The sequence below is a fragment of the Neovison vison genome, chromosome 11 (assembly GCF_020171115.1).
Source record: "Neovison vison isolate M4711 chromosome 11, ASM_NN_V1, whole genome shotgun sequence".
NCBI classification, from domain to species: Eukaryota; Metazoa; Chordata; class Mammalia; order Carnivora; family Mustelidae; genus Neogale; species Neogale vison.
The window spans coordinates 17,608,007-17,634,361 of record NC_058101.1 but is presented as its reverse complement, the minus strand read 5'-3'; the positions used below and the strand labels follow the sequence as shown (position 1 = coordinate 17,634,361).

Here is a 26,355-nt window from a genome sequence, read left to right as displayed (position 1 = left end):
AAGATAAAAGACATCTTCTGAGAGCAGCATGGAAGCAGTCAGCTGTGCTGAGCAGACCCTCCTGGGCCGACTGCAGACCAACTGTGTCCCAACAGGAGTCTCAGAGCCCCACTCCTCGGCTAGTCTGGGGAAGTGGGTAGTAGTTTGATAGTTACTGTTGTTGCTCATCCTGGTATTGGCAGATATGTTAAATACTGCAACTTTAATGAGTCCTGGGCAAATATGAGGTCACTGTATGATTATTTATCTGGAGATATAGGTGTAGGTTCGAGAAGGGGAGCAGGGGGATTCAGCTTGGGCAGCTGGATTGTTTAGGAAGTCCCAGATGAGGATTGTGTCATCATGTGAACTACTGACAATCTGGAATTCATCAAACTGGAGTCGGGAAACTCTCCCAGAATGCTCCACAAGGGTCCGTAGACAGAGTGTCCCTGCAGGAGATGGAGGTCCAGAGCAGCTACAAGATCCCACACTTTAATTTCTCCATCATAGGCCCCACTGACTATCCTCTTGTTATCGAATCAAATACAGCGCACCAGTTCCTCATGGCCTTCTAATACTCGTAAACATGCACCACATTCTATGTCCCATAATCTAATAGTGTTGTCAGATAAGCCACTCACGACCAGTCTGTCTCGGTACTGCAAACAGGCAAGGCCGCGTTGGTGTCCATTTAAGGTCCTCACAAATTCACAAGTGCTTGTGTTCCATACCTTTATAGTCCTATCTCCAGATGCAGAAACAATGTACTTGTCATCAAAATCTACAACATTGACAGCAGCTCGGAGTCCGACTAGCACCCTCCAGAGGGTGATGTCAGTTGGGGAGGCCATATCCCATACAGCAGTGGAACGGTCTTTGGAGCACGTCACCATCATGCCATTATTGAAACGCGAGTGCAGAACTGCTTCACAATGGTGAATCAACGTGTTTAGCATCCCACCTGTATTTACATCCCATCCCCTGACTGTGGAATCTGATGATCCAGTTATGATCACCCTCTCATCATACTGGAGACACAGGACAGAACCTGTGTGGCCTGTGAGAATTCGCTTGCATTCCAACGTGCTTTTATCCCAGATCTTGATTGTGTTGTCTCGAAGGCCGCTGACTATCTTTTGATCATCATACTGTAAACAGCAAACCCCTTTGCTTGTTTCACTTTGGCAGTGGATTCTCCGTAAATGTCTTCCACATCTCCAATTAGATTCTGTTGTCTCAATGTCTTGTATAATTTTAGGATAAAGTGCTCTGTAAAAAGAATTGGGAAGAGCAGTCCCATCAGGAGGATTGTTTTTGAATAAATACTGTCCCCACCCTCTTTGCTCTGCCAGGCCTCCCCACAGAGAATCTGTCCTGACCATCCTCTCGATGAGCTTCTTCCGTAACATGCCATCGGATGTCACTCGGTACCATTCCTTAACATACAAGTTCAGCAGCACATAGTGATTTGGCATCCAGGTATGACAGAATGTTCTCAGCAATGTGATCCAAACCCCGAGCTGGCAGAGCAGTTATGAAATTCCTCTGCAACATAGATTTAAGATACGAGTTTATGTGCCCATGTTGGTAATGACACATTTGGGATATAAGATGTTCCACAAATTCCACTTGATCGGACTCTGACCACTGCTCAAAATATTTGACACACGGTTCTTTTCCCTTCTCATAGCTTGCTGAGAGCTTTCATTGCTTGGGCACAATCATACTGGAAATGCCATTGGCAAGTTTTGTTTTGGCCACACAATTTTCAGTCTTCATAGCAGTGCTTGCTAGACATACTGTTTCTTGGTTTAAGCAGAGCCTGGCACAGCTGTTATAGGTCTGTCTAAGTGAATTCTTCTCTGGTATTATCTTCCTGGGGGGTTCGCCATTATTACAGTCTTCTCTCTCTGAGGAATTCTCCTCTGCTGGGCCTTACCCATAACCCTGACACTGAGAAGGTCCTTCCAGCAACCTCACTGCATCAAAAAATGGTATTCTTGTGTTCAAATTCTAGCTCCACCACTAACTACATAAAATTCTGGGTAAGTTATTTTACTCTGTGTGTTGGGGATACAGAATAAAGTAACTTACTTAAGTAAACAGTAATTGTCTAATTTATACTATTTATCTCTTTGTTTTCTATGAATATTAAATGAGGTAACTTATATGAAGAAATAACTACAATGTTTGACCTGGAGTAAGAAATGAATAAATACATAATAGCAACCATTATTGTTGAGGGTGGCAGGGAAAGGTATTAATTAGAAAACTTCCTAAAGTAGATTTCTTCTTGGAGAATATTTGATATAGAACAACAAGGCTCTTGTGGTTATATTTCTGCAAGACCATGCCGTACTGTGCAAGGAAGAAGCAGTAACCAATGTCAAAAATACATCATCAATTATTTTCTCTCTCGATGAAAGAAATTTGAATCAAGGCCCACATCATTGTACTTAATAGGAATATATGTGGATGGCAGTCTTGCTAGTGGCTACAAAGTTTTCATGAGAAGCCTAATGTAGTTCTCAAAGACACATTGTTGGTTTGTTGTTGTTGTTGTTGTTGTTGAGCCACCTGGGTGGCTCAGTCAGTTAGGCCTCTGCCTTTGGCTCAGATCATGATCTCAGGATCCTGGGATGGAGGCCCGTGGCAGGATCTCTGCTCAGCAGGGAGCTTGCTTCCCCCCCACCCCCCACTCCACCTCTCTGCCTCCTTGTGATCTCTCTCTCTCTGTCAAATAAATAAATAAAATCTTTAAAAAAAAATAAAAGACACATTGTTTTGACTTATACTTGAATTTGGGAGAGTACTGAAGCTGAAGAAATAAATGATATTTTAGCCTTTGCATCACTGTCCTTTACTGAGAGAGAAAACATAAACTACAACTGTTATTTCACTGTAATTCAGTAGACTGAGTAAACAAAATGGCTCTGGAATTGTTCTAGATACTGGGACAATCCCTATCCTGAAGAGAATTGGAATCAAGTGAGGGAGTCTGAGAGCTAAACACATTATTAACACGTATTATGAAATATCAATTCAGTTTGTCTTTAGATAATCTAAGAAGAATAGTCATTATTTTTTTAAGTCTTAGTACTTCGTTGGAAAACATTTGATATGCCTTAGTCAAAGAGTGTTCACTTCTCTAGTTATCAAAATGAATGACTGGCCAAATGTAAATTTGATGAACAGTAAGTGTCTTCCATGTATAAAACACTATGTTAAGCAAAATTCTTTCCTCTGAGCACCTTAGAGTCTGTTGAGGAAGGACACAAAAATATAACACTTGCATTTGTTACACAGCAGAATATTTTAAGTGCTATAATACAGATTAATATGCTATAGCAGTAGGTGGAGGGGATTTCTTTTTTTGCTAGTAGATTAGATTATGCTTCTTCGGATATAGGACTTTTAACTCTGCCTTAAAGGAAAAAGAGGGATTCAACTCCTCAGTAAGAGATCAGGTAGGAGAAAGGGAGATTTGTAAACAGGGGACAGCAGGAATAAATGACCAGAGGTATAAGAACACAGAGTGAGTTAAAAATTTCAGAATATAACATCACTTTGCCCCCACTGAGATGGCTAAGATACAAAGGGATAAACAATACTAAGTGGTCAGGAGAAGGTGGAGATGTTGTAACTCTTCTATGTTGTCAGTGGGATGGCAAAATGGTCATGCCACTTGCAAAAACAGTTTGAGGATTCCCCAAAATGTTAAGCATGGATTTACCATGCCCTGCAATTCTATCCCTAGGTATATAGACCTCCACAATAGAAAAATAAATGTGCACATAAACACTTGTACATTAGTTTATGGCACCATTATATAGCTTAAACTGGAAAGAATCAAGATGTTTATCAACAGGTGAATGGATGGATAATTATTTGGCTATAAAAAGGGGATCTAGTATTGACACTTGCTAAGACATGGATAAACCTTGAAAACATTGTACTAAATGAAAGAAGCAGAAACAGAAGACCAGATCTTGCATTATCCTATTTATATAAAAATGCAAATATATTTATTATAATATTAATATTAAGTATTATTAATTATATTATAATGATTAGTATAATATAATATTGTAGTATATATCATATAAAAAGGCAAATCCAGAGAGACAGAGATTAGATTAATAGCTGCTAAGGACCGTTGGGGGTTAGTGAGTGGCGAATGGAATGAATGCCAATGAGTTTGGGACTTTTTTAATAGGATGATGGAATTTTCTAAAATTCGGTCATTGTAATGGTTACTCAAATTTGTCAATATCCTAAAAATTGCTACATTGGTACACTCTAAAGTGTTAATTTGTGGTATGTAAATTCTGTTTCAATATAGTTGTATAAAAAATAAAATATAAACCGGTATTAGAGTAAGAATACAGTGTGTATAGTATGCATGTCTAGTATGTATAATCTGTGGTGAGATGTTTTGAAAACTTCATTAAGACCAATTTGTGGAGATTTTATCCAGAAAGCTCTGATTTACTGCTACATCCCATAGAGAAGAATTAAAGATTTTGAAAATATGGGGCTAACACTAATAACTAACATTTTTTTTTTGAGTACCTAAAAGTTGCCTGGCTGTAATGAACTAGCACTTAATCCCTTTTTCTGTCTTATAGGTTAGGCTACATTATTATTATTCTCAATTCATAGAGGGCAGAAATTAAGCCTTAGTTGGTTTAAAACACATTGGTAATATGAGGAAACAACAAAATCTAAACTCCCAATCTAAATACTTATACTACAGTGACTTTTGACCTTATCAGAATTGCATTTTATAAAGAACACTCTGGAGTGCTTGGGGTGAATTTAAGGAAGAAGAGACCAGAGGCCCAACAGCTACTACAAGAGTCCAAATGAAAAGATATCAGGAGATCTGTGGCAATAATAGTAGAAAAATTCTATTCAAATAGTTGAATTTGGGTCCAGTCATTTGGTGAAGGGGAGACATTTATCCCAGACAGAAACACTGTTCTTAGAAGCAGATATGGCTCGAGATATAAAAAGATATCCAGAGCAACCCAATGATTTAACTTAGTTTGTCTCACAAACAGCAAAAGAAATTATAAAGCCAAGACTTCTAAAGAATGGCAAACTTAGAAAAAACTGAGTACAGGTGGCTAACTATTAAAGAAAGTATGTTTTGCTATTAAATATTCATAGATAAAGAAGTGATCCTATTTTGTATGCTAAACCATAGTGCTCCTAGTAATTACAGATCCACCTATTTTTGTCCTACACTATCCTCTGTGGGTTGTTTTAAATGCTTTTCTTAGTAGGGTGGAAAGCTCATAAGCTTTAAACTATGGCTTTGTAATGACACAAATGTTTTTTCAGTCTTTAAAATGCTTTGGGGAACTCTTAAAATTGTATCACTGCCTGTTTGAAAAACCAACCTGGTGCTAATTGTGAATGTGCTATTTCACACAGCAGCCTCATATAAGACTGCTCTAAATAAACACCTCCCAATACTAATCAAGTTGGATTATGGAGATATTATAACTTTTTTTTCTAAAGCATTGAGATATAAAATACTTGAAAGCTTCCAATATTATAGGAATGTGTCCTCTTTTTCAGGCTGAGATGGTATCAATATCGAAGAACCTTCGGAGTAAGGTCATTGAAATGCCATTTTTCTTACTGAATTATTGGATTAGTTTCTGGTGTAAGGGAGATTTTAGAGAGGAGAATAAAAACATCACCTCACTATTAGCAGTTTATGGCTCTGACCTTTTTGTTTCTTGATATAATATCCTCTATTCTTGATACACAAGTCCAAAATCCTTCTTAATAGTATTAACAAAGCATTCTTTTAGTGAGATATTACAATAAATTACAATAACTACAATAACAGTTACAATATACAAATAAGCTATTTGGAAGTAAAAGAAAAAGAATAATTTAAATGTTTTAACAGGATGATTACTTGTCCCAATCGAAGTGCAGTAACAATATTTTCCCCATTATATCCCAGGTGGCTGCCTAGTCTGCGGTGTGTCTGGGTGATTTTTAGTTTCTTTTTTTCCTCATAGAAATATTAAAACTATATTTGACTAGAGTGCTACGAATTCACTGGTAATTATTATTTAAACGAAGTTAGTAAGATAAGTCAGAAATGAGGAACCGATTTCAAAGTAGCACACAGAAAAAGTGTATTTCATACTTATAACCATAGTTTAAATGTTGTAGCAATCTGTAATTCTCAATAGTTTCCTGTTTATTGGGTGGAAAACTTTAGAAAATGCTATCAATTTATTAAATTGTGTGCGCAAATTTCATGAAGTTTAAATATATATTTTTTAAAGAATTTATTTATTTGAGAGAGAAAGAGTATGAGTTGGGGTAAAGGCAGAGAGATTAGCAGAATCCTTGCCGATTGGAGATTTCCAATGCAGGGCTCAATCCCAGGACCTTCGGGTCATGACCTAAACTGAAGTCAGATCCTTAACCAACTGAGAGGTGCAGGCACTCCTCATAAAGTTTATATTTTATGTAGCTATGTTCAATATCTCTTTTAGAAAAAATTACCCTTTAAATGTTTGTGTTTTAGTCACTTCAGTAATTAAGTAAGTACTCTACATTTGAAGTGTCTTTAGTGTCCCACCAGCCATTTTGTAAGCTTCCAGCCAGCCACTTAACCTCTTTAAGGTTCATTTTCTTTATCTGAAGTACAACTGAAACCTTACCAGTCTAGAGTAAAGATTAGAGACAATGTATGTGTATAATTTAGCCTAATCCTTATCATGTAATAATTAGTACAATAAATATGTATGTGAAATACTATTATAAAAATATATATTATTGTTATTATAGCTTAAGGGAAAATAAAATAATATTATGTCTTGAAGGGCGCCTTGGGGCTCAGTCAGTTAAACATCCAACTCTATTTTTTTTTAAAGAATGGGCTAATCTAAGAGTTTTTGGGTCACTCAGTCAGTTAAGTGTCCAGCACTTGATTTCAGCTCAAGTCATGATCTCGGGGTCATGAAACTGAGCCTTCCATCCAGCTCTATTCTGAATATGGAATCTGCTTAAGATTCTCTCTTTCCCTCTCCCTCTCTGTCCCTCATTGGTCTGAAAAAATATAAATAAATTATATGTTTTGAAAAGACTAGATAGGTGTTGGAGAATAAGTAGCTTTGATCAGCTATCATAGCAAGCTTTGTTTTTCTACCCAAAGATGGCAAAAAACAACATAATGGTAAGTATAATAAAGAAAAACTTATTTCTTGCATAAAAGATGAATCAATTGACTTTGGGTTTTAAGTTTTAGCTTACTTTTTTGTGATTTATTACTTACTTTTTAGTTGTTACTGTTGTTGTTTTCCTGAGTAAGATAAATTACTTAGCTGCCTGCCCGAATGTATCCAGTGACTTCAAGCATATATTTCTAAGATAATAGACAAAAATGAGTCCTTTGTATATTAGGCATTGAAAAGAGAAAAGAAGATAAAAAGTTAGCTATGAGAAGGGCCTCCCATTAGTACAACATAGAAGACAGTAGAAGCTCAATAATATGGAAGATGATTGAGTTTATTAGTAGTCCTGTGATTTAACAAGGTTATTTTATGATAAAGTATTGTTATTTCTGCTGTATTTCACAGTCTTCCTTTAGCATGGCACATTCAAAGACAATCAGAGGGAAAAAATCCTGAGGCTCAGAGCAATGTGTATGATTTTATTAGGGATGCCTCCATGTAGCCCAATTAAATATGGCACGTCTGAGAGGTCTGACTGATAAATCCAGAATAAGTAGAGTTTCTGAAGCAGAAGAACCTCCAGGGGACATAACAAAAATAGCAGTTATTTCCCACTTTACATGAGCATAACATCCATCACAAGGAGAGAAAACAGCCGCCAAGGCCTTTTTAATGAACTGTCTCCAGGAAAAATGTCTGATACATAGTTACATAGTAAAAAAGCTACAAAAAAACATTCTGGATTCCTTTGTACTCCCATCACAAGATAATGTCACAAGTATGTGGTTTTGAGAATAATCCTTAGTCGATACATTGTCTCTTAAACATAAAAACTGAATTTGGGAATATTAAGAAAGTTCATTTGTAAACAATGAAATATTTTTACATCATATTTTAAAGTTATTCCATAGTAGCTCTCATAGCATGAAATACTACATTTTTTAAGAAAGTAAAATCAAGTAATGGAAAAATGAGAGCATATAACAAAGATACAAATGCCCAGAGAAACAAAAGAAAAATATATAAAATTACATTTAGTAGGATTATCAATTTCCATGGGTTTCCATATACTCTTATGTATAATGATATTAACAGATATTGACAGATCATCAATGGTGCATTCATTGCATCATGGAGCTATAAAGTATAGCACTAATTTCCCTGCATCTGTTTTCTTTTCAAAGTGTTCCAAATCACATGCTTTGTCCTTCGCAAGTGTTCTCTCATTAGGTTGGAGTTCATGCTTCCCAAGGGTTTTGATAAATCTGCTTGCTGTATGTGCTAAAATATTCATATTGTAGTGTTTACACTTTGTGGTATTTACTTAAATAAAGAGTAACCTCAGTTTTGCATTTCAACTGTATCTTTCTTTCACTTAAATATCTTTAAAAGGACGTGAAACATTTTTTTCTAAACAATTGGCTAAATCAGGTGTTAATCTACTTGTAGTGAGTCTACATTAAATTGTCTCCATGCAATATGTATCTTTAACATCCTACTTCTAGGAAATTGAAAAATTTTGTATATAAAGAAGATGGTTGATCAATAAATAGGGAATTTTAAAAGATAAATTATGTCGAGTGGTTCATCTTAGACTACATATTAATACGTTAAACATTTGGTTTATGTTAGTTTTGTTAAAAATAAAATATATTCAGAATTTGTTATCTAGATATACAAAGCATAACATATCATGAGAGATTAATGGGACATGTTTTCAATTAAAATCTATTTAAGCTCACTACTTGCTGTAATATATTTACATAGTGTTATTGCAGAATTATAATTATTACAATGTTAACCTAATATTAGCTATTGTAGTCAACTTTCAAGAAAATAAAATATTAAAGATTTAATTATATTCCTTTTAGAGTTTTTGCTCTTATCCAATTATCTTCCATTCACTTTCTGTGTGTGTGCATGTGTGTGTGACTATGTGTGTACGGATTGGGGAGTTGTACTGAGTTCACAAATTCAAATATTTCTTTCTTTCTTTATAATTTTCCTGATGCTTATATCCTTATATTATTTCTTTTTTGCAATGACTTAGGTTTATTTCAATCTCCTATCTCATCTCATTAGTACCTCCTTATCTCACTCTCTCTTTTTTAAAATTTTACTTAAAATTTACTTAAAATTTTACTTCTGCTCAGCAGGAAGCCTGCCTCTTCCTCTCTCTCTGCCTGCCTCTCTGTCTACTTGTGATCTCTGTCTTTCAGATAAATAAATAAAATCTTTAAAAAAATAAAATAAATTAATATAAAAAAGCTTCTGCACAGCTAAGGAAATAGTCAAAAAAACTAGGAGGCAGCTCACAAAATGAGAGGAGATATTTGCAAATGACATTACAGATAAAGGGCTGATATCCAAGATCTATAAAGAGCTTCTCATACTCAACATTCAAAAATAAATAATCCACTCAAAACAAAACAAAACAAAACAAACAAACAAAAAAAACCAATAAGGCAGAAGACATGAACAGACACTTCACCAAGGAAGACATACAAATGGCTAACAGACACATGAGAAAATGTTCATCATCATTAGCCATCAGGGAAATACAAATCAAAACCACAATGAGATACCAACTTACACCAGTTAGAATCTTCTTAGCTCTTAGTATCCTGTTCAAAGCCTCTCCCATCACTTTTTTTTTTGCCCTCTTCCCTCATTCTTGATATATCTCAGCCACATTCTTTAAGCTGTCCCTTTGCTTTTATCACTGCTGATACCTTTCTTTCCACTCAGAGTCTGGATATGGTTCTGTTTACTCCTGTTTCTGTTGGCCTCCATTTGCTGGTGCTTAGCAGCACTGTCTTGCAAATATTTTATATTCAGTCTCTTAGAAATGGATTCTCCAGGCCTGAGCTAGCAATCCATGCATCTGAGACACCTTTAAAAACAGAACATGGTGGGAAGGAATCTACCAAGTTGTCTTGAGAAATAACACAAATTCTGCCTCAGTAGCTTCTAACTCTGCATTGTCCAGTAGGATGACCAATAGTTGCATATGGTTATTGAGCCCCTAAAATAAAAATTAGATGAAATGAAGAACTCAATAAACTCAATAAAAAATAATATCTGAATTGAGATGTGCTAAAACTAGAAAATACACACTGGATTTTGAAGACTTAGTATGAGAAACAGAATGGGAATTTTCTCATTAGTAAATTTTATTAAGTATATGTTTAAATGGTAGTATTTTTAGATATTTTGTATAAAATATGATTATTATTATTATTTCATTTTGCCTTTTGAAATGTAGTGGCTGGGAAATTTAAAATTACTTATCAGTATCAGGTGTGCTGTCCTGGCTAAATATAGTTTAGTCCTTATCTGTAAATAAAAGGAATTAATAGAGGATTATTTACTACTAATAATTTTCATAAACTATTTGGAACAATGAAAATGTTTAATAGGAATCATGGAATATTTTTAGTGTCATATACTTTGTATACTTCTATAGTTATTCTAAGTTTCAGAAGTCATTTTGCTCATATAGACCCCTTCTCTAATATAGAGAAATCTTCTGAGGGAAGGCATGCCATTTGCTACATGGTAATATTAGGTGAAATTGAAACAGAAGATCTAAACGATAAACAACAGAGTGATAATTACATTTGTGCAAGTTGAATTTCACAAAGCACTTTCTTTTGTACTGTGCCACATAATTTTTATAGTGACACTAAATATAAGTTAAACATGACAAAAGAATAAGATATTTGTGTGCTGTATGTGTATATGTGTTTAAGCCAGGTAACTGCTAATGTTTTTATTATTATATACTTTTTTAAAGGAAAAGGTTTTGTTGGGAGGTCACTCACATTCCTATATATTTTGTGAGCCAAGGCGCTGTCAGCTTTATGCCCAGACCCTATTTTCAAGATGTTTGAGTAGCAAAAAACCTTGAAAGATAAAAGTAATATCTCCCTCTGGATCAGAGAATATGTTCATTTACTATGCAGAATAATAAAGATAATATCTCCCTCTGGGGAAAAGGTCAGGCATGTTTCCTTGCGGTTCATTACAGCATAATGTATCAGGGTTCCCAAAGTCTGAGGTGCCACCGTAGTAACACAAATTCATTTAGTGTGCACCATTTACCTTGGTTGTTTCATGTCATCTCATGGGTCTGAAGGGTAAGAGAAACTGATGTAAATATGAAGCCAGTGGTGTCTGTTGTGCTGTGAGTAATAAAATACTTTCTCCAGGTGTATCATGTCTTCTGTCACTATTCATGAGGTTGTGGAAGGCTCATTATTAGCTTGCAAGTAGGGTAAGATCTCATACCCTCTGAAACTTTGGAGAAATTAATATGTTTAAGAATAAAAGTTGGTTAGGAATAGTTTTTAGGCTCAGAAAAGAATAATAGAATGACAGAAAAACTAATTGGCAAAGGAATTATTGGGGAAAGGGAACAAAATGAGGAAGGGATATCCACATGATTTATGATCATATAAAGATACATATATAAAAATAGACAGTTTTATACTACTTGAATGCCACTTGATTTTTATACTTTGTATGAAGAAATAATTTGGCTTAGAGGGAAAATAAAATCTCCTTACCTCCTCAAATAGCAAGAAACTTACTGTTCCAACTCCAAGGATGTACTTGATAGTTCATTTAAAATATACTATACAAATAGAAAAAGAAAGCTATTATTTTTAAGTTTCACCTATGTAAAAATGAACAGCAAATGTGATGTTGGTTACTATCTATCTATCTATATATATATAGATATATATACACACAATATATATACATGCACACATATACACACACATACATGTAAGTCTACATACTATATATGTATAGGGGTGTATGTGTATACACACACACACACATACATATATAATCTTGCTTTTAAAATGATTCAATGTTCTAGTGTCTGGCTCAATTTTATTTTTTCTTAAGGGGAAATATCAGTTTTGTTTTCTGTAGAAAACATAGTTGTTAGGATTAAAAGAAGTCTTTTTTTCTACAAATTTAATTTCTTACTGTCATTTTGTATGACGCATTAAGCAAAATGCTTATGATTTGGTCTTCTGAAGGGAATGAAAATTACAAAAGAAACTGCAAATGTCTTAGTTTTATGTTGATAATTTTATTTAGGAATTACATTAATATATATTTTCATAAGATTTTATATATATTTTAATATATTTTGTTTCATTCTCATATATATAAAATCTGTCCTATGTAACATATTTTCTTTTTTTTTTTTTTTAAAGATTTTATTTATTTATTTGACAGAGACAGATCACAAGTAGGCAGAGAGAGAGAGGAGGAAGCAGGCTCCCTGCCGAGCAGAGAGCCCGATGCGGGACTCGATCCCAGGACCCTGAGATCATGACCTGAGCCGAAGGCAGTGGCTTAACCCACTGAGCCACCCAGGCGCCCTGTAACATATTTTCTTGATTAAATGAAAGTTTATGAGTTTCAACTATATTAGTGAAACATAAGTATACAATCTTCATAAAAATAAAATAAATGACAAGAAATGAGATAATTTATCAGGTGTTACAAGCAGAGAACCAGGCCTAGATATTTCATATAGAGAATCATAACGAAAACTTAGTGAAATTATGGAGAGAAATGTTTATGTTAGCACATGGCTCCTGAGTTTTAGATGTGATTGTAAAAATACACAAAATATATGAAACTGAACATGCTCTGTGACTAATTTTTTTTCATTGTTCCAAATATTGAATTTATGGGAAACTGGTGGTGGGAATTTAGAGTATATCCTTACTTTGAATTGAGCCCCTGTACCTTTATTATTAATAAATACATACTTTCCTTTTACTTTGAATGACCAATATTTGGAGTCTTTGACCAACTGCAAATGTGATGCTGTATTTCTAAATGATTATTATTTACTATTATTACTATTATTATTTACTATTATTTCTTTATTTATTATTAAAATAAAATTTTATTTTATATATTTTACTGATCCCTATTTTCTAAAATGTCTTGTATATGAATAATATGAATAATTATATCATTCTAGATATGAGCAGCTAATATGTGAGTCAAATTCTAAGGCAACAGATCTAAGTTATATTTTGGAAATCGGATGTTTGATTAGAAAGAACAAGATAACCTTACCCAACAGAGAATAGGGAAAAAATTTATCCAAGGCAACAAGAAAACTGAATGTAGCCATGACAATAACTACTAACATACCATGAAGTCAGTTTCAGTTAAAAATTATAATTCTCTTTTCCATGACCTATTAAAAAATATGATCTTGCTGTTAATGCTTTTTAGTGTGAAACTTAGTGAGACATATATGTCTATCAGGCAGCAGATTAAGACTTAGGAAATAACTACTATCTTGGTCAACTTGGGCTTCCATAACAAAATACCATACACCAAGGAGCTTAAATAACAGAAACTTATTTTCTCATGATTCTGAAGGCTAGAAGTCTCAGATCAAGATGCCTGCTGATTGTTTTCCTGGTGAGTGCTCTCTTCCTGGCTTGTAGATGGCTGCCTTTTCACTGTGTCTTCACATGAGTGCACAGATATAGAGAGAATGATCTCTTTCCCTTCCTCTTCTTATGAGGTCATCAACCTTATTGGACTGGCCCCACCCTAATGGCCTCACTTAACTTTAACCACTTCCTAAAGACCCTTTCTGAAAATGCAGTCACACTGGGAAGTAGGGCTTCAACCTATGAATTACGGGCAGGAGGCACAATTCAGTCTGGTAGGAAATATGATAATATCATATTCAATGACATGATTTAGCAATAATTCCTTTCATTCAGCAAATACAGCCAGAGTAACTTTTCCAATTGCTAAGTTTCTGGAAGGCATCAGCATTTCATACCATAGTACCTGTTTCACATTAATTTGAACAACTGAGCAGCTCTTTTTTTTATAGAGCTTTAAGTGTTAATATATCTGATCTTATTCTTTAAGCAGAAAACTTTCTGCTGGAGTAGTGGGACCACAGGTTCTTTCTGGAATTGTTTTACCAGTGGATTAAAAGTCTTTATCCTAGCCAATGTACTAAACCAGAAGTTTTCCATAAAGCCACCCATTCGTCAATGTGGGTACTATAATACCTGTGTAATCTCTTCCTTCTTCCCATCTTCCATTCTCCTAGATAGAGACACAGATAATGCTGCCAGTAGTCCTTGCTGGCCACCTCAGAGACATGCCCATGTTTTCTATGAAAATACTCAAATAAGCATTAATACTCAATGGTTATTTTATTTTATTTTATTTTTCTTTTCAGTGTCCCAGCACTCATTGTTTATGCACCACACCAGTGCTCCATGTAATACGTGCCCTCCATAACACCCACCACCAGGTTCACCCAACCTCCCACCCCCTCCCCACCAAAACCCTGTTTGTTTAGGATCAGAGAGACCAACTTGTGTTGCAGATTGTGTATAGTGTTCCCAGCATTGCAGAAAAGATTGAAAGCAGGGGAACAATGCTAACGTTTATTTAGTTCCTCGATGTTTCCCTGTTTTGTAAAACAATGTGAAATTTTTGATTAAATGTAATAAAATTAGCATTCTATTTAGAAAAAAATTTCTCTGGTCAAAAAAAAGAAAATGTACTTTTTCCTACATGCACAGAAGCAGGACCTTATATGAAAATGGAAGCCTCTGAAGAATTTACTGAAAATCTTGTATAGGACTTTGGACAACCACAATGAGAGGAAATGACTTAGATATGGTTTATGGAATAAGTCAGCTCCACCTGGATTTTGAGTGCCTGGCTCCTGGAATGCATTCATTTCATATAACCAGGCACCTAGTAATGTCTACCAGTTGTATAATGGAAGTATAATGCATTAAAAATAAAGACAAACTGTGCTTGTAATGTTCTTTTCAGTTACCATTACAGGTATAAAAACTTATCCTAGGTTAAAAAACAGGCAGCTTCTTTTGTCTAGAATGCTGTTACCTGCTATCACAAGTCAGTAATGTGACAGAACAGTCAATTTATCCATTTGTATTCAGACCTCATAAAAGTTCTCTTGTATTTTTAAAAACCACTTTCTCATTATGCAGTTAATTAACACACACTGTATAATACTGGTCTTCAATACTGTTTTATCTCCCCACCTAAACATGAATGAGGTATATAACACATTTATGAGAGTGATTCTAAAGATTTGGAACTTAATCCCAGAGGCAGGAAGAGGAGTGTTGAAGGTATATACCTGAATTTCTGAGACTTGGGGAAAAGATTATGTTTTCTTGAAAAATCCTCCCTTTCCAAAATTTGCAGTTCTTCAGGTTGACTAAGCATTAATCATTAATTACCAGACTGGAAGTATGCCTGGCAAGCTCAGGCAAAAGAGCCTGTTACTCTTGAGCTTGGGCTTATGAGCTGGAGCCCCACATTGGGTGCAGCAATACACTTGGAAAAATAAAATGGAGAAGGAGGAGGGGAGGCGGGGGAGGAGGATGTTTACAGGTACTAGTAAACATCCCTTTCACAGTCTTTATTCTTGTAATCCTTCTCTTTCAGTTGTGATACATTTTATAAAATAGTGTCAGATTATTCATTTTAAACAAATTAATAATAATATGACCACAAAACCCATGGAATAAAACAAAATTCTGTTTATTCTTAATCAAAACTATCTTTTTTTTTTTTTTTTTTTTTTAGTTTTTACTCTAATATTAATTTTTCCTATTACTATTCACTACAACCAAAGTCTATTTGGTCACCCTTCCACTATTTGTATTCTCTCTCCGTCTTGAGTCTCTATAAACTAAGATGCTTCAAATTTCCTTATAGTATAAGCATTAGTGACAAATTATTTTACCTTTTTATTTTCTGAAAATGACTTGACTTTGCTTTCATTTTTTGAAGAGTATTTTCACTAGGTATAGAATTCCAGATTTTTTTTTCCCCTCTCAACTCTTTAAATATGTTCCGTTGACTTTGACTAGCTTTGTTTTATATAAGTAGAAAGTGCTTGTTTTTATTTTTTCCTTCTCTGATGAAATGTGTCTTTATCTCTGCTTCAAATATTTTCTCTTTATCCTTAGTTTTCAAAATTTTGAACATGAGATGTTTTGGTATGACTTTCTTTGGGTTTACACAAAGTTTTTCAAATTTTTTGAGCTTCCTTAGTACTGTGGGTTTAAGTTTTTTGATAAATCTGGAAGATGTTTGACGATTATTTTTTCAAATATTTTTTCTTCATCCCCCATCTCCTAGGACTTTAATTACATATTCTCTAGATTGCTTGATATGGTCCCAGAGATCACTCTGGCTTTGTTCAAATTTTTGGCCTCTTTTGTTCATATTTATCTTTGTCTGCCTTGTCTATCATGCTAAGTCCATCATCTGAATTATTTTGTTTTACATTTTCATTACATTTTTTAATACTTACAATAGATGATTGATATATTTGTTGGATAATTTCACGATTTCTGTTACTACTGAGTCTATTTTTAATTTTTATTCTGTTAGACTTATTTTCCTGTTTTTTTGCATGTCTAATAATTTTTTGATTGGGAACCAAATGGTATGAATTTTATGAATGTAGAATTATTCAGTAATTCATGACTATTTCTAAATTATGAGTTTTCTGAGTTCTCTATTGAAAGTTTTAAAAAATTTAACATGATTTTCCTATTCATTCCTGTCTCAACCCAACTTTTTTTTTTTTTAAAGATTTTATTTATTTGTTTGACATATGGAGATTACATGTAGGCAGAGAGACAGACAGAGAGAGAGGGGGAAGCAGGGTCCCTGCTGAGCAGAGAGCCCGATGTGGGGCTCGATCCCAGGACCTTGAGATCATGACCTGACCAAAGGCAGAGGCTTAACACACTGAGCCACCCAGGCACCCCTCAACCCAACTTTAGTGCACAGAGTGAACACAATCATTTTTACACAAGGAATGAATAATTGAACTATAATCTTTTTATTCTTCCAAAACAATGTTAAGGTCACACATAAGATTCCAGTTCTATTGATACAAATATTTCAAGGTTTATAATGAAAAAATAATACATTAATTTGCTTTTCGAGGATTATAGTAGGAGAAAATAACATTTATAGGAAACAAGGAAAATCAGAGAATTTTCTATAAAGAAATGTGAAACACTCCTTCAAAATTAATGAAAACTTACTTTTTCAAAAATCTTTTATTTACTTAGAGTAAAATTTTGTACTCAGTGTATAATTCTATGAAATTTAAAAAACACATACTGACAATTATAAACACAATCAACGGTACAGAACAGTTCTGTTACCTCCAAAATAATCTGCTTACACACATACAAACACACACACACACACTCCACAAGTTCAAAGTCCCAAATGGATCAGTCTCACAGAGCTAAAATCAGGATGCTGGCAGGGTTGTTTCCCTTTTGGAAGCACTAAGAGAAAATCTTTTATCTTGCCTTCTTTACAGTTTTTAGAGACCAGTTGCATTTCCTTGGCTCTTGGCCCCTTTCCATTACCTTTAAAACTAGCACACTGAGCTTTTTCACGTTACCATTTCTGATTCCGTCTCCTCTTCTCCTCAGTCCTGTAAGGGACCTGGTGATTACACGGAACCTACATTTATAATTCAGAATAATCTTTCGATTTTAATACCCTCAATTCAATTACATCACAAAATGCCCTTTATGACGCAACATACACAATCCTAGGTTCCAAGGGGGTAGGATGTGGATATATTTGGGGGATATCATTCTGCCTATCATGGCATAGTTTACATGCACTGGCTTTGTGAACGTATAATACATTTTGTGTCTTCTTTGATGTTTTCCTGGCCTATGATTCTGAAGAATGGTAACGTCTGTAACTACGCTGATTGGAAGGTACAAACTGAATGCTTACCTTGAAAGTTTATAACTTTTTTATATATATATATTTTTTTAGTGGAGGTCAAGATTTAAGGAAAATTATTTGATCCAAAGTTTATTTCCATACATGTAATAATGAACTCAGCTATAATGGAATGCTAATATATTTATGAAGCTTATATTTGTGTTTCAAAGCCATTTCAAAGAAGCACTGTAGCATGGTAGAAATGATCTGGCACCAGAGTTCAAAGCTATTAGTTACTTGTAATACTAAAAAGGTTAAAATTATTGATGCTGAATTCCCCCTTAAAATATATTTTTATTTAATATCAAGATGTTTTCCTCTCATTTCCATTTTGTCTAATTCTGTGAAAAATCCACAAAGCCAGAAACCTAGTTCAAGTTATTTTAAACATTGCCAACTTTTATGTCCTGCAATGATATCCTTAGCGTTCCTTTTGTATGGTTGGGTTCAGAAAAGAAATGTCTCAGTGATCCTTGAACAATTTGTATCCAGATTAAAAAAAAAACAAGGGAAACCAACATTTGTGCTTGGTTCACATGACCACTGAGAAAATTATGTGAATTTATTCAGTTATCTGCCTACTTAATTTTACATCTTTTTACAGAAATTACATTGTGGCAGAGTAGGAATTGTATTGTAATTCCAACTTTTAGCCCGTTCAAATTATTGTTTTGGCTACATGCACCGACTTGTTGCACTGCTGAATATAGTATGAGTTGGTAAAATTGAGGTCACACAATCACATATCAGTCTGAAGAAAAATGCCAGTTTATTTCAGGTTAACATCAAAGAAACAATAGGATACATATACTCACCATTTGATATTTTCTTTTATTTAAATATAAGCATTCATATGTACAGCACATATTTTATTGGACCTCGGAAATTAGCTGAGTGAGACAAAAAAGAGAATAAAAAACATCTTATGCTGGCAAGTCACTCCAAATGTCAGCTATTTTTGTCTAAAGGAGAAGTACTTGACTTGGATTGGTTTTTGAAATTTCTTTTAACAGTTTTTTAAGTATGAACTTGACTTAAAATACATAATGATGTATATGAGCATTAGTTCTGGGCAACTGACTTTGCTTAGCATGTCTTTGAGATGTTTTGAGATAAATTCAACTTAAGTCTGTATTGCCTGACAGATCATTTTGAAAACTTTTCTGATAGAGCTTTATGCCTACCACAGAAAGACTGTTTTTAAATTATTATGACTTATTTTTCTGAATCTTGTTTGAGATCAAAATCTTGAGTAACCTGGAGCTTAAATTTAAAATATTCTCCTTGAAGTATTTGGATCATAAAGGCTAAAATAAGAGTATTGTTTTCAGCTATATTTGTAAGTTTATCCTTTTAACTCTTAGAAAGCCTATAACACTTTAAAAGTAATATTTTATTTCAAAAAAATGGGATTTATAAGAAAAGATTGCATTAGTTATATCTAATTATATAGTTACAGTTATTGGTAATCTGTCTAAGCATAGGGATGTGAATGGTCTCTATTTCCACAAAATATATTATGACAGGTACAGAAGATGTTTCATGTTCATTGTAATTTAATTTATGATTTTAATTACTTAATTCAATTACTTTGGTTGAAATGTGACAGAGTCTGATAACTCTTATTTGCACAAATTGTAACTGTAAATTTTACCACCATGTTATTTTAAAAGTCTATCTGTAGAAATAATAAATGCATTTTGAATCGCTTTATTATCCCACAAATAGGGAGACATTTAATCACTTTATAATAAGTTGTAAATTTCTTATCTCCTGTATGAAGCTCCTGGCCACCTGAGTCTAACATCAACAACTTTTCCTCTTCCAAAGGAAAATTAATCAAAGTTTAGGTTATTTTCCAAACAGTTGTTTGGTAATTAATAGCACACAAACTTGACAATAAAGTTTGAAATACAGATAATAAATAAACTACACTAGATTCTATTATTCATCGTAGTTATGTTCTGTAATGTCCCCCCAAAACACTGAATTAGCAAACACTGAATTATCGCTCCTAGGGAAAATTTTCCATATCTATCTATCTATCTATCTATCATCGATCTATCTACCATAATCTTAAAATTATCTACCATAATCTTAAAACCACTCACCTTGGTAGATTTATTTCATTTTATGAAAAAGAAAACAAAGATTCAGAAGTAAGTGATTTTTCCAAGGTCCCCCACTTAGTATTACAAGTAACTAATAGCTTTGAGTCAGAGTCGTGATTCTTGAGTAGAACCCTATACAACCAACCCCAGAGCAGGAGCTTCTTGTACTACACTACACCACCCCTACCCTCTCCATCATTCGGTGATAGCCCCTACCCTCTCCATCGTTCGGTGATATCTGTGTGAGAAAGAAACAAGAAGGCAGTGTTGCTTCACCTGACCTCAAGTGGGAACCTGGCACTAGGCAACTCAAACCCCAACCCCTGCCCTTCTCTCTCTGTATGTCAGTGAATTGCCCTAAAGCACTGCAAATATTGATTTAGGGGTTACAAATAAACTTTAGCTATTTTGGCAAATTGACGTAAACAGGCTTTGAGAATAATGAAGGTTGGTTTATTCTTTTTTTTTAGTATTCCTCCTCAGGTTATAAATAAAAATACATGTGTATAGGGAAAATTGAAGCAAGAAACAGTAAAGGGAAATAATAAAATTAATTTCCTTAGAATAGCATTGCACAGGCAAAAAAATCAAATTATTCACAATAACTGCAGTAATCATTTTGGAATGGCCCACAGGATTCATTCATTCTTTCTTTCTTTCTTTCTTTCTTTTAAGGTTTTATTTATTTATTTGAAAGAGAGAGTGCACTTGTGTGTGCTTGCATGTATGTGAGCAACGGTGCAGGGAAGGGGGGCGGTGTAGAGGGAGAGGAAGAACCAGACTTGCCATTGATCAGGGAGCCAGGTGCAGGCTGCATCCCAGGACCCTGGGATCATAACCTGAGCTAAAGGCAGATGCTTAACCAACTGAGTCATCCAGGCACTCCTGGCCCACAGGATTTCTCTGAGAATAATTTAAATAAATTCAGGACTTCATTAATTTCTACCTCCATTATTGAAATTTTAGAATAATAAGTATAAAATATCAAATACTTGCATGGTTCCACGTGAGATGTCCTTTTTGTTCACTGTTTCATTTAATATTTGAGGCAAAACGTTGAAGCTAGCATATCTGTCGTTCAGTTAGGGAAACAGTTTCATACAGGTTAAGTAACTTTTCTAAGATAACAAAACTAGAATGTCAGTGAGAATCCTGAAAGAAATTATCTGCAACTCTAAGGTTCATGGTCTCTCCAGTATACCACACAGCTCCCTAGAGAAAATACTTTATGGGAGAGATCATTCTTAATGAGATTTGTGTGTTTAACCAAATACACAATTTGCTTGGGTGAACGTTCTGTGAAAGCAGGACCAACACTCTCTGGCCCAGTAGAGGTTCTGGCTCACGCTAACAAGCTGTAAATATTTGTTGATGTTATACGTGAAAATAAATGGATTAATGATATCCTAGTTATAAAGGGTTTTTTTTAAGATTTTATTTATTTATTTGACAGATTGAGAGTAAGAGATCACAAGCAGGCAGGCAGAGAGAGAGGGGGAATCAGGCTCCCTGCCAAGCTAAGAGGCCAACACAAGGCTTGAGATCATGACCTGAGCCAAAGGCAGAGGCTTAACCCTCTGAGCCACCAAGCTTTTTGATAATTATATTATTCTGCTTTTTTTTTTTTGGCTAGCTACACTCTGACCAAATTGAAAACCCAAATTTTATAATTAGTGATCACTTGCATTACTTTCGGGTTTTTAGGATATTTCTTTATGCAACACAGGGTTCTCTTTTGAACCATTTCCTGCCATTACTATGGACATTGATGACTCTTTATTCTACCTTCTAAGTCTACATTGTTTGCAAACCTCAGGCTGAACACTGTGCCCATTCTTAAACAGCCATCTGCATGTGCCAAGGAAAAATCGCAAAGAACAGAAAAAACCCTGTCAAGCTCTTATTCTTTGCCAATTTCTTCTTTCAATTTTACTGTGTCCTAGGAGTGCTAATATAAAGTGGCTATTCTGATAGCTTCACTTCTTCTCAATGGTTTGTGTTTTAAAGAAGCAGGAAGAACAGAAGCACAGAAAAAAGAAAACAGCTAGAGCTGTCATTGCAAAACACTGGATTGATATATATTATTATGTGATGTATGAGGGCAAGAAAGTATTCCACAAAACATAGTATCTAAACATATATCTTCATACTCAGGTTTAAATTTTGTTATGAATACTTAGATATACGTAGAAATATCATAGGGAATTATTACAATTGCTTTAATTCGGAGAAATTGGCACCAGAAAACTCTAAAAGAAGGAAAATCTGCTAAACAGCTTCTTATGTGAAAGTACTTTACTAAAACACTACACAAGCAAAATAATTATGTTTAAAGCAAAACCAATGTTTTATGTATATGGTATTATCCTTATAATTAATAACTTTTTCTTGTAATTCATATAAACACATGGCTACTAAGACATTCTTAGAAACATGTAGATTGTTTTTGGTTATGTTTTAAAGAAAAGCATGTTTTGAGGGAGGTAATTCTGCTAGAAGTGTCTTTTCATTTAGGATTTCAGGCTTTAGGTATTAAAGATGAATATTCTTCGAACACACACTTTAATAATTGGGAAAAATCCTCGTTGCTCCTAGGTGCAGTGTCTTCAAATAGGTCCGTTGGAGATGTAAGTTCTTCAAGAGTACCTCAGGTCAAGCCAAAGGTGTTAAAGGAGAGACCAGGAAGACATTCTTTTTCTGGTTTACATTTGGAAGTTTAAAACAAGAGTTTATGCTCTTAAAGAAATCTGTTCAAGCAAAAGATTTGAGGATCATATATCTAGTCCAGCTTCCTCAGCACTGGATCAAATACCTATAGAATGCTTATGTACATATTCTGGTAGATTACAAATAAATTATGTTGGACACTATAACATGTTTTGGGGGAAATATTATTACCTGTATTTTGTGGAGCATATGACATTCTGCAGAGATTCTAAACAGGATTCTCTACTAATTTGCTTAATATGACCTAAAATCGATACACCACTGAATCTGACTATTAATCTTAGCTTTTTTATTTTTTTAAGATATTATTTATTTATTTATTTGAAAAAGAGACAGAGAGAGAGGGAACACAAGCAGGAGAAGTGGGGAAGTGGGAGAGGGAAAGGCAGGCTTCCTGCTGAGCAAGAAGCCCTATGTGGGCCTTGATTCCAGGACCCTGGGATCATGACCTGAGCTGAAGGCAGCCGCTTAACGACTGAGCCATTCAGGCACCCTTAGCTTTTTTTTTTTTTTTTTTTTTTAAATCTTGTCCCTGTACAGTGCCTGGTATATAAGAGGATCTCAATCCATATTTGTTAAAATAACAAGTACTTACAGAAAGCATTTTCTGCATAGTAGCTGTCTTAATCCATATGAAATCTCTGGTCAAAGAATGCTTGTTTCTTTACATGTTTTTGTTTTTCATTTATGTTTTTCACAAAGGAGAAGAAAGTTCAGCTTCTTTTATCAAGGAAAAAATGTCATAGTAAACACTTATGGACCATCTTTATACTTCTAACACTCCATCCTCTGATTTATGATGCTGTGTGACTTATCTGATTTCTGAGTTTCATAACTAGTGGTTCCCATTTTTGAAGTTGTGATGCTGATTAGTGCATTCTGACTGTATTGTCCTTTCACCTTTGAAATAGTCTCTGTGCTGTTTCTTATCCTCTGGCCAAAACCTCCAGGTTGGGTGGAAAGGTGAGTGTGTTATGAAGGAAGAGAGTTATGTCATTCTTTGGCCTCTCTACCTGAGTTAAGTCAGGACTGTGTGGGTCTGGTGGCTTCCGTTCCAAGTAGGATAGAAAACTCTACCGTATCTTCTAATCTAGCTCTACAAGTGAGAATTGACAACTGCATATGAATTCCCATGTGCATGCTTATGTCACCTATCATTTGATTAGAACTTGAAAGGGAGAAAGAATGATTAATCAACGTGTTTAGACTAAAAACAGTATTTAATACTATCTCATACTTGGGTAAGCTTCCAACTCTTGATTTCAGCTCAGGTCATGATCTCCGAGCTGTGAGATTGAGCCCCACATCCAGCTGCGTGCTGGGCAAGGAGCGTGCTTAAGATTCTGTCTCTCCTTCTTCCTGCCATCCCCAGACCCACTCGTGATACTCTCTCACTCTAAAAAAATAAATAAATCAATAAAATAAAAAAAAAACAATAAATACAATCTCATAGTTATTCAGTATATGTCAGATTCCTTTAAGTACTTTGCACGAATTAATACATTTAGTCCCAATAGTGGCCACTGGAAGTATATAGGACTGAGATGAGAAAAGAGACATGGAACAGTTGCGTAACTTTTCTAAGGTCACAGGGCTAGTACGTGGCAGAACAAAGAATCATATCCAGGTATTCCAGATTCGAAGTACCTTAAACGTCATGTTCTACTGCTTCTCTAACATTATTTGGTCTTATGGAATTAGCTAGAAGTATCTTGAATTAGAAGTCTGAAGACCCTGTCTCTCGTTTCTTTGAATCTACTCTCAACTGGAAGTGTTATTGTCTATTTGTTTTTTATCTATTGTAATACTATACTTTTCTACAGGTTAAAAAAAAAAAGTACTCATTTGGTGGGCAAGAAATGATGAATTTGGCTTGGGATATATTTAATATAATGACATCATGGAAGAATTCAACTGAACTACAAAACTCTTACATTGGAGACATGGGCTAGAATTCTGTTTTTGAAATAGGTCTTTTGGAGTCATCTTTCTAAACATGAACATGAAAACAGATCTAAATTCCTCCATTTATTAAAAAAATGATAATTTGCAAGACTTTTTCTTTCACATCTGTTTTCACATTTACCAATGATTCTGATTTCTATTTAATGGAATTTAGAAAACAAGCTCAAAAAGGTTAAATCTGAGGTATAAGTCCACAAGTTTGTGCAAACTCACTTTAATTTGGGTCAAAGAAAGAAAATATTCCAAAAGCGTGGGTGATATTATATTTTAATTTAATATAATTTGATATATTTTATTACTTGTAAACTGAAAAATGCTGTGACATAAAAATGGAGTGGGAGCTATATATGGTAGAACATTTTATAACCATATAAAATATAATAAATACAAAAACATGAAGAATGTTACTTCTTCTTTAGCCATTCACTTGCATAAATACTTTCTTTGAATTACGAATTTAGCTTTCAAATTAGGTTTTCTCTTATGTAGGGAAAAAATAGATGTAAGTGCTTTCTGCATAACAAAGCTGTCAGATTCCAGTGAACTCTTTATTTCAACAATATCATATTAATGGAAACAGCTAAGACTGATTGTAGTTCATGTGATAGGCTCTATGGTTATTATTTTCCATGCATCCTTGAACTCATCCTTAGACAGATTTAATAAAGTAGTTTCCTGGCTGGTCTGGAGGAGGCAGAATTGCTGAGAATTTGAAGAAACTAAGAGCCAAACTACATGGTCCTGCTCCATCAGTAAATTTTAGGTGATCTTTGGTAATTGATGTCACCTCTCTGGTCCCCATTCTCTGAGGGGAAATGAATAATTGAGCTTATAAGGTTGATTGTTTTGAGTATTTGAACAATGCCTGGGAAAAACAATCCTTCAGTGACTATAAGCTGCAAACATCACTTTAAGTATGAAGGAATTGAGGTTTAGGAGAGATGAAGGTCCAAAGCTAGCTACTGAAAGTAACCTATATTTGAGACATTCCTTAAAATAAATGTCCTTTCCATCCTTCTAGACCTTGACACTTAAAGGTCCTTTGAATGTTTACATTTTCATCCTCTCTAATAAGGTCTGGTGCCCCTGTTTTTTTATTGGTTCATTTTCCATCTGTAGTGAGACTATTCACCTCTCCTCCCGGCTTTGAAACTCCTTGACTTCACCCCACAGACCATGGATAACCAAGACAACAATCACAGCATTAATTGTGTGATTCTTCTGGTCAAGGTAATGTATTAAATGCATTATATATTTTAATTTCATTGACTCTTAAAAATAGCACTATAGGTTGGATATTATTATTATTATATCCATTTTGAAGATGCGGAATTGGAGAAACAAAGTCTTAGTATCTTGCCATAGATCACACAGCTTGTAAATTCCACCTGGGATTTGAACTCAGATCTTCTGAATCTTGAGACAAATATGCTAGCCTCTGTGTGAAAGAACTGTTCTGGAACACTACCTTGATAGGGAAGATCTTTGAGAACTCGCGAGTCTATAGTACTTGGTTTTTGACCTTGGTTCAT

At 34.5% G+C, this 26,355-nt stretch overlaps 1 pseudogene; it reads right to left on the bottom strand.

Annotated features, from left to right (window-relative positions):
* Positions 1 to 124: 124 nt before the first annotated feature.
* On the bottom strand, positions 125 to 26,355 carry LOC122890183 (annotated as a pseudogene).